Source organism: Crocuta crocuta, unplaced genomic scaffold (genome assembly GCF_008692635.1).
Source record: "Crocuta crocuta isolate KB4526 unplaced genomic scaffold, BGI_CrCroc_1.0 scaffold36, whole genome shotgun sequence".
Taxonomy (NCBI): Eukaryota; Metazoa; Chordata; class Mammalia; order Carnivora; family Hyaenidae; genus Crocuta; species Crocuta crocuta.
Window position 1 is genome coordinate 19,894,924 of NW_027532203.1, and position 8,849 is coordinate 19,903,772.

Sequence of the window (8,849 nt, forward strand, 5' to 3'; positions counted from 1 at the left end):
GAGTCAGTGTTCTCAGTGCATTCCTGGAGCAAGTTTTGATCAACTCTATGCTTGTCTCCTTGTTAGGCCAAGAGAAAGAACCTGGAATGCTGGCACTTAGCCTTGGAGCCCAGACTTTCTTGACAACACACCCTCACATAAGCCAAGGCAGAATCATCTCTCCATCACCACCTTTCCCAGCCTTCCTGGTCCTGGATCCCTGCCTGACCTCCACCCTGAATCCCTGCTGTGGCTGCTCAAGAAACATGAGGCCCACCCACAACTCTCTTCTCCCATGATTGACTGAATTAATAACAAGGCTCTACACTGAGAAGTGATAATATCATTCTCCAAAGAATGTGGAGTGTTTGGAAATGTGCCTGGGCAACCCATCCGCAACATCTAGAGACACCTAAGATCATTCATTTACCCAGGAGAACAAGACGAGGTTGCTTTTGAAAAGTCCCACTGTCCCTCATGGTAGAGAGCTGCAGAATTGAAATTGTTGCTTAAGTCAGTAACATTTAAATTCTTTTGATGACATGTACTACTATTTGGATCTGATCTATTGTAGCTCATCCCGTTCCACAGGTAATAAATGCACATGTAAGTATACATAGCATTAAGTATACATAGAATTTTCTGATTTATTGTAATATACTTTTATTTTGAAGTCTTGAGACTGAATTTTAAAGAGAGTGCTAGCACAATTTGCTTTTTCCTTTACCCTTTGTAATGAAATTTTAACATGAATTATATGGAAATATTAGAAAAAATAAATATTTTTACATGTGTTACTTAACTACAGTTAAATGCCCATAAAGGAGTCTCCTAGGGACTTGAGATGGATGTTGAGATGCCTTCCTAATACTCCCATGTAGGAAATGTTCAATGAATATCTACATAGGTTTATCCTCAAATAACTTGAGATTTGAATGGAGTCGTTCCATCGATTTTTTATTGTATTTTGGACCTTAAAGAGATTTCATTATGACAATATCCTGACTTTTTGCAATTTTATGCTCAGTTTTTGATAATTAACAAAAAAATTAACATTTTCTTTTTTAAAATTTTTTAAAAATGTTTTATTTTGTTTCTGGGAGAGAGAGAGAGAAGAGAGAGAGAGACAGCATGAGCAGGGGAGTGTCAGAGAGAGAGGGAGTCATAGACTGAAACAGGCTCCAGGCTCTGAGCTGGCAGTCAGCATAGAGCCTGATGCGGGGCTTGAACCCACGAACCCCTAGATCATGACCTAAGCAAAAGTCGGACGCTTAACCGACTAAGCCACCCAGGCGCCCCATAACAAACATTTTCTTAATGTTGATTCAAAACCACAACACTATATTTCAAAAAATAGTAAATCAATAGCACTATTTATTAGCATTATCTACATTCTCACTTTTGTGTTTCTTTTTAATATAATACAAATAATTTATCTTCCTTGTCCTTTCCATAGAAGGCAATTCACCCTTACTTACAACTCTCTGTATAAGATTGTGCTTGAGCCTTTAGAATAATACAACATGAATGAGATGCAGGAGTTAATTTCAGGGGGAACAACTGCCCCTCTGTTCTTTCTCAGAAACATGGGGTTTGTTGTATCTAAGAAACCACTTTTTAGAGTTCACAGCTTATAATGGAACAGTGTACTAAATGCTCATTTTGTGTTCAGCATTGTGCTAAGTACTTTGCATCTATCATATCATTTCATTCTCAGAACCCCTATGAAGGAGGTATTAACCCCCTTGAGTAGATGAAACAACTAATGAGTCTTTCCTATTTGATTTGATTGGGGGAATCCCCATCCTATCCTTCTACATTCTAATGTAGCTGTCTTCATTCATGTCTTTGTGTATTTATTGAAAACGCATTTTTGTTCATTTTGTGCTAAAGCTGCATCAGGAACTGTGCCAGGAACTGCAGAAAACAGAAGAATAAAATTCAAAGCCTTTCCCCAAGATTCAAAATAAAGTTGTATGTATTATTAGATGTCACAAACTTTACAAACAGCGGCATCCTAAAATCTTAGTGGCTTAACACAATAGAAGCTAATTTCTTCCCACCCCAATGTTTAGCGGGCTGTCTTCCACGTGATGACTTTAGGATCCAGACTCCTTTCACCTGGTAGTTTTGCCATCTTTTTTTGCTTTAGAATCTTTTACTTCTGGCTGGCAGGTTGCGGGGCCGGGGGACACAGGGAAGATGGGCTAAGCCAGATCATGATATACATCATTCTATTCTATTGACCAGAACTCAAAACATGGCCTTGTGCCATTTCAAGGGTGGCTGGAACATGTAGTCTCACTATGTGCACAGAAGGGAAAGGACAGTGGTGAGCATGGAACACTCTCAATCAGCCTACTCCTGTGTTTCAAATATCCCTGCAATTCTCCAGAGAACACTTGTCCCTACCTCATGGAAGTCAACCCAAAGATCCATCCATTCAGTGCATCAAGCTCAATGTATAGGAACTGGATCATGCACATCATAGCCATGAGGGACCTGTGTGATTCTCAATAATCTGGTGATCTATGCACTCTATAGACAAGTTTTCTGCCTTCCCACCCCCACTGACACACCAACCCCACCCTCTGCCTCCAATGTACATTGTAAAAGAGGAACAAGATAACGGCTATAAGAAGTCCTATCTTCAAAGTTCCCCAACAATGATGAAGTCTTGCTGGGCCATCCTTGTAAAGGATCCTTATGGGAAGGGAGTGGGAAAGTTCTGAATGAGACCTTAATTAGGCCTCTGGGAGAAATGTATTTCTGCCCTGTTTTTAGTGTCTCCCTTTTGAGCATTTTTTCTATGACCGTATCTGAGGTCGGTGTTGGAGAGTTTGCCCTCCTTGAGGGCTGCCTATCATTTACTGCCTATTATCTACTGGTGCTAATTTGAGAAGTCAAATTTGCTTTAAGTATGAAGTAGTCAGTTTTATTTCACAATACATTTCCCTCAAAAACATAGTAATCTTCTGGTCTATTCGCTTTTAGTCTCTTCCATGTGTTAGTAGCCAATCCTCAATCTCTTTTCTAGTGATGACTCTCAAACCCAAATTCCTTCTTCCTCCTCTCATATGACTTTCTTTGTAAAGTAAATGGATGGCAAACTTTAGGATAAGGTGGGAAAGAGGACCAACATCCTTAATGTGATCTTTAGGAGTTGTCTGAGATTCTTTGAGTTTCAAATAAAAAGACACATTGGGCCTTGCTGATCAGCAAGCTTTCCTTTAAAAAACAAAACACAGGGGCTCCTGGGTGGCTCAGTCGATGAAGCATCCAACTTCAGCTCGGGTCATGATCTCCTGGTTTGTGAGCTCGAGCCCTATGTTGGACTTTGTGTTGACAGCTCAGAGCCAGAGACTGCTTCGGTTTCTGTATTTCCCTCTCTCTCTGCCCCTCCCCTGCTTACACTCAGTCTTTCTCTCAAAAATAAATAAATGTTTAAAAAAATGAAGAAAATAAAAAACAAAACACAACAGATAAGAACAAATCTCAAACCAACAAGAACAAAAAGAGTCACTGGCAAAGTTTAGGACAGGGGCATCCTCTAATGCATGAAGTGACTGCCCTATAGCCAATGTCTCTTACCTGCAGTGGGAAAGGTAAGACCCACCTTGTCTCAGTTTTAAAAAAAAGCCATATACAATAAATGAACTTGTGGAAAACAGGAAGACATTAACTGAATAATTTTGGAAGCCATTCATTCTCATTCATTATCATATTGCAGTATCTTGCAAGGCTGTGAGTAAAAAGTTACTTAGTCCTCTTTGCAGGAAAGAGCAAGTGAACTCATTCTTACTGAAAGGTTCTGGAAAATTCATTCCTTTGGGTTAGTAATTCACAACTAGGAGCCTACCATTTATCAGCCTTGCCTTCATGTACCTTAAATTGCTCTCCCTGCTAAATTCCCCAAGTTATAGCATATTTTTATATAATTTTGAATTTTGGCATACAACAGACTTTTAGAGGATAGCACTCGAAGACACTGTCATCTAAAAATGCATTATAAAAGAAAAAGGATTTCACCAGACAACCTCTAAATCACATACACATGCTTTGGAAGTGAGTGTGGTCAAGTTCATGGGCTGTGTAACCATGAACCCATGTAACCAGTTACTTACTGGTTTTGCTTTAGGCCCTGTTCAGAAACCTGGGAAAGCCCGGGTGGGTGATTGTATGATGGCTCAAGAAAGTATAGGCAAAAGTTGTGGAGGTGATGGAGAATTTTACATTTCTCTGGAAATCATCCCAGAGATGACTCTCTATTTTTGGAAGACAGTAAAGCTCAATAGAAGGAACACTGATTTCAAAGTTGGTAGGTTTCATTTGCAGACCAGATCTGCTATTTATGAGCTATATAACCCTGAGCAGGTTACCTAACCTCCCTCCAGCTCATTTTCCTCATCTGTAAAATGTGGGATAATGATAATACATTCCTTAGAGCATTATTAGAAGGAACAAATGGACTAATGGATGTGAAAGTGCTTTTCAAATGGCAAAACAGTTTCAAATGTGAGTAGTTATTATAATTGGTCCTCAATAAATGCTCTTTGATAATAATGGTCAGTTTCTAATCCCATTCTTCCTTTAGGGATTGTGGATAAAGGGCATCACTCCTACAGGAACAGGGCATGTTGGCACCTTCTCCTATCCAGCTCAGAAGAGTTTTGGAGAAGTGGGAACAGGACTCACCTTAACCTGGCATTCTTTATCCAGGTATGTTACCAGGTTAGAACTGATACAGAATATGGTATCAGTATGATGAAGTGCAAAGAGCTTGGGGCTGAGAGCTCCAACACATGCTTTCTTTTCTTCATTATTTCTTTCATTCATGGATTAATTCATCTAATATTATTGAGGGTGTATGATTTATCAGGCACTGTACTAATCTTCCCTAACGGTGGAGCTGAGTATTTTAGCCCTCTTTCATATTTATAGGAACTTGAGAGTCATTAAACTATTCTCATATTGGTTGACTCAGCTGCCCATAGTGATCAGCCCTGCCCTCTCATATAGTTTTTATGACAATACTTGGAGACTGCTTTGCAGAAATGAAAAGACTAGACAGTTATGAGGTGTTAGTGTCTTACTGGCATTTCTTGAATAGCCATTGGCATATAGCCTGACTACTGTGCTTGGGCAGGACAGCCACAAAAAGCTGATCATAAAGAAAGAGGGAACTTGGTTATGGTTTAATGATATTTTGTGGAATGCTGATGATTGAACCAAACATTCCTTCATAAGTGAATATTGTGTGAAGCTAAGGCCATGAAAAAAGATGATAAAGTGAATTCAAGGAGAGCAGGAATAGGTGTGGGAAAATGGATGTGGTAATGCGTTAGAATTTTTAACACGCTGCTTCACAGAAGTGGGCAGGCAGGCAAGGCATGTCTGATAAATACTGTGAGAACCTCGACATGGCATAGCAACATGAAGCTGTCCTTGGTAGTTGTATCAGTGAGCGTTTATACCACATTTTGTGTTCAAAGTACTTTACAACACTTAACTGGGTAATTGCATCCCCACGAATTAGGTCAGCATTGCTATTTCTCTCCTCTTCTCTCAATCCCTTCTTTTTCTTAGCTAACTGAGGCCCTTAGTCACCAACTCATAATTCAGCCCTCAGTTATATGTGTTCCCATGAAGCAATACACTGACTTTAAAGAGAGACATAAGGAATGGGCCACTGATGCTATAACGTCTTCTCTTTTTCAATGTTAGATGCCATCTTACTTATCAAACCTTAGCCTATGGAAAAGTAGTTATAAAACCTTTAAAGAGCCACTTTCATGCCTCCTCTTTGCTTCTAAAAAGAGGTAAACCAGTTATCCTCATACTACATGGACTATTAGAAAAGCCCTAGGATACATGATCCAAAGAGGTATGTTTTGGTGTGGGTTCTGTCATATATTAGTTTACTAGAAGTGATCATTTCAACAAGTTACCCACATTCAACAAACTTTGAAGATTTCTAAGCTTCAGAGATCATCTTTGTAAAATGTGAATAATACCTGGACTGCTTTCCTTCCTGGTGACTTTTGAGAATGACATAAAAAATTGTAATTTAGATAAGACACTGTGGACAAATGTGCTAACTTTTATTGGTTACCAAGGTTTTTTATAACTGGTCAAAAAATGGCAACCATATAATGTTACAATCTCTCCTCCTGGCTTGTGGTCTGACATTATTAATTGATCATGGTACATTTTCCCACCTGAGCTAGGCCTTAACCTCAGAATCCTTTTTAGCACAACTCTCTTAGCTACCACTACTGAGTAATTGGAATTGTTACAGACAAGAAAAATATTGGCCGAACACAAATCTAAATGTCTTCTTCTATTTGTATTTGCTTTATGTGGTCTTGAATAGGCTATATATCCACCTGTTTCTAAAAGTATTTTTTAAAAAGTGAGCGGCCTTTCCTAGTCTTCTTAGTTTCTGCTATCTCTAAAATAAAAATTTCCTTCATGCTCTGATAAATATTATCTCAAGAAAAAGAGAAAAATATAGTTGGATAGATCAGGAGGTGTGAAGTTGTAAACCAAGACAATTTATTTCATTGTAATTCTTGGTAACACTTTGCCTGGGAAATCTAATCTGTTAAAATCTAATTGTTTAGCCTATATCCCATACTAGGTAAACTCTATGTACATAAAAAATGCCCTTGAGTCCAGTTAAACTGAATCTAGATTCTAATGTGACTCGGCCATGTTCCAAGTATTAGCTTCTGTTTTCAGCTTTTGGATGTCTTTCTAGTTTGAAGCGAACAATGAAAATTCATTGAAATAGTATTAACGTCACTCATACCTGGGATGACTAAAACACTTAAAAACATTTTTTTTACAGATTTTTAACAGACTCTTTTTTTTTGCAATGCTGGATTGGAAAGGCAAGTAGCCAAGTAAGTGGCTGAGAAAAATCCCCATGTTCAATGGGGATGCTTTGGTAAGATTTAGACAGATGAAGCCAAATCAGTGAAAACTCTAGTGTACAGAGATCTGTTTTCTAACTCCCGGTTTAAAGGTATATCACATGAAAGTAATAGACCACTGTGTCAGACTGCCTGTGGCAAACTTAATACTATTGCTATCACCTTCTATGGTGTCTTCTCCATTGTAGAGGGTAAATGAGAGACTTCTCTGAGGTTTCAAGTTACAGTTGGTCAATGAGAGATGTTCACATGTTATTTGGAAATAGAAAAAGAATGGGAAGTCACTATTCTTTGGAGGTTGTTACAGCCAGATTCAGGGGCAGATGAATGATTCAAGGTTAGGTCTTGGTGAGGTGTAGAGAACTCACTTGGTTTACCTCTAGGAACTGAGAGATTTGGTACAAACTTCTGAGGGATTTTTGAGAATTGAAACAGTTCTCCAGAGAGCTCTTGAGACTCTCTGCTTTGGTGCTTCAGGTAAGATCTTTAGGGTCAGCTTCCCCAACCTGTGTTTCTAACTTCTTCTGATAAGCCCCTATTTCTTGATATACATGGAATAGTTAGAGTGGCTTGTATTTCTTGACTGAATTCTAATTAATAGACTTTTTTTTTTCCAAATTGGTTCTGGGATCATTAAACATTAAGGATGAAACTGACATATTGATTCTTCCATAAGATTATAATTGAACACAGTAACAACTTCAATGCCGGTGCAAGATGGGTCATAGATAGTCCATAATATGCAGTAGCAAAACAGTTACTTACATTATCACTTCTAATTTCCTGGAGTTATGTATCTTCAGGAGGAAAAACTCTGGGAGGCTATGTGGCAATAGTAGTAATGGTAATAAAACTTCACGGTGGAAATAAATAGTGTAAAAAATATGGAGTGGAACTAGCTTCTTTTGAGTGCAATGTAAAGTTTGGAGAAAGAAACACAATGCCATGGTTTTAAATTAGTTATTCAAGGAATGGGATAAGAAACAAAGACTATGACTTTAGTTATAGTCTTGAAGGAATTCCTTCTCTTTTTTTGTAGCTACTGGCCAATATTTCTAAAACCCAATAAAAAATACAATCCTGAGAGTGAGTAATTTGAAATTCAAAGTAAATGTATAGACTTATCAGGTCTCTTATATTAAAGTTAAAGCATTTAGCAAGAGGGAGTAGAAACTTAAAAATCACAAGGAGAAATTTGGGCAGATTTCAATGAATTTAAGCATCAACATCCCAAACCCTCTGGGCTTCCCTTCCCAGCAGAAGCATCACTATCTTTTTTCCTTCCTGACTGCACCATAATGATTTTAATTCATGCACTCATTTTGTAAGAAATGCAGATTCTCTTTTAGACCCATGGACCACTTTTCTTTACTTCCAGAACCATAATTAGACTTAAATCCTGGTAAAAACCAGGAGGATAAGAATAAACCATATCTTATGATTGGGAAGGAAGTTCCATACGCCCAAAAAGAATTTCAACATTTTGTCAATTTATAGTGGTTTTTATGTGGAAATAGATTATAGGTATTAGACCAGGGAATAAAGAAATTAATGTTGAATTGGCATAATCACAGTGGAAAGTCATAGCCTCTGATTCAATTCTCAAACTTATCTCCACAGATCCCATGATTCTTAAGTAAAGGAAAAGTTGTAACCATGATGAAGAAGGATCCTTCTCCACTACCAACATTTATATCATTATCCTCCTCCTGCTCTTCCTCAGATTGAGTTATGGTCATTAATAAAGCTGATGATGCACTGAGGAATACCTAGAATTCTGAGTGATTACTGGACGTCTAAATTCATGCCAATTCTAGAGAATTCAAAACGTCCTTTTAGTCTACAAATGTAGAGTAGAAGCTTATAAAAGTAAATAATGAATGGAGTTTTGGCTTAGGTTCTGGTTTCAAAACAGGTTCAGTGATACCAAAAGCA

The 8,849-nt window shown here is 38.0% G+C and overlaps 1 long non-coding RNA gene across 1 annotated transcript; it reads left to right on the forward strand.

Moving 5' to 3' along the window:
- Window positions 1-333: 333 nt before the first annotated feature.
- Window positions 334-8,645, forward strand: LOC144242732 (uncharacterized). The gene is made up of 3 exons (XR_013338446.1): window positions 334-570; window positions 4,574-4,698; window positions 8,535-8,645. It is a non-coding gene; the product is annotated as an uncharacterized LOC144242732 (long non-coding RNA).
- Window positions 8,646-8,849: the final 204 nt, after the last annotated feature.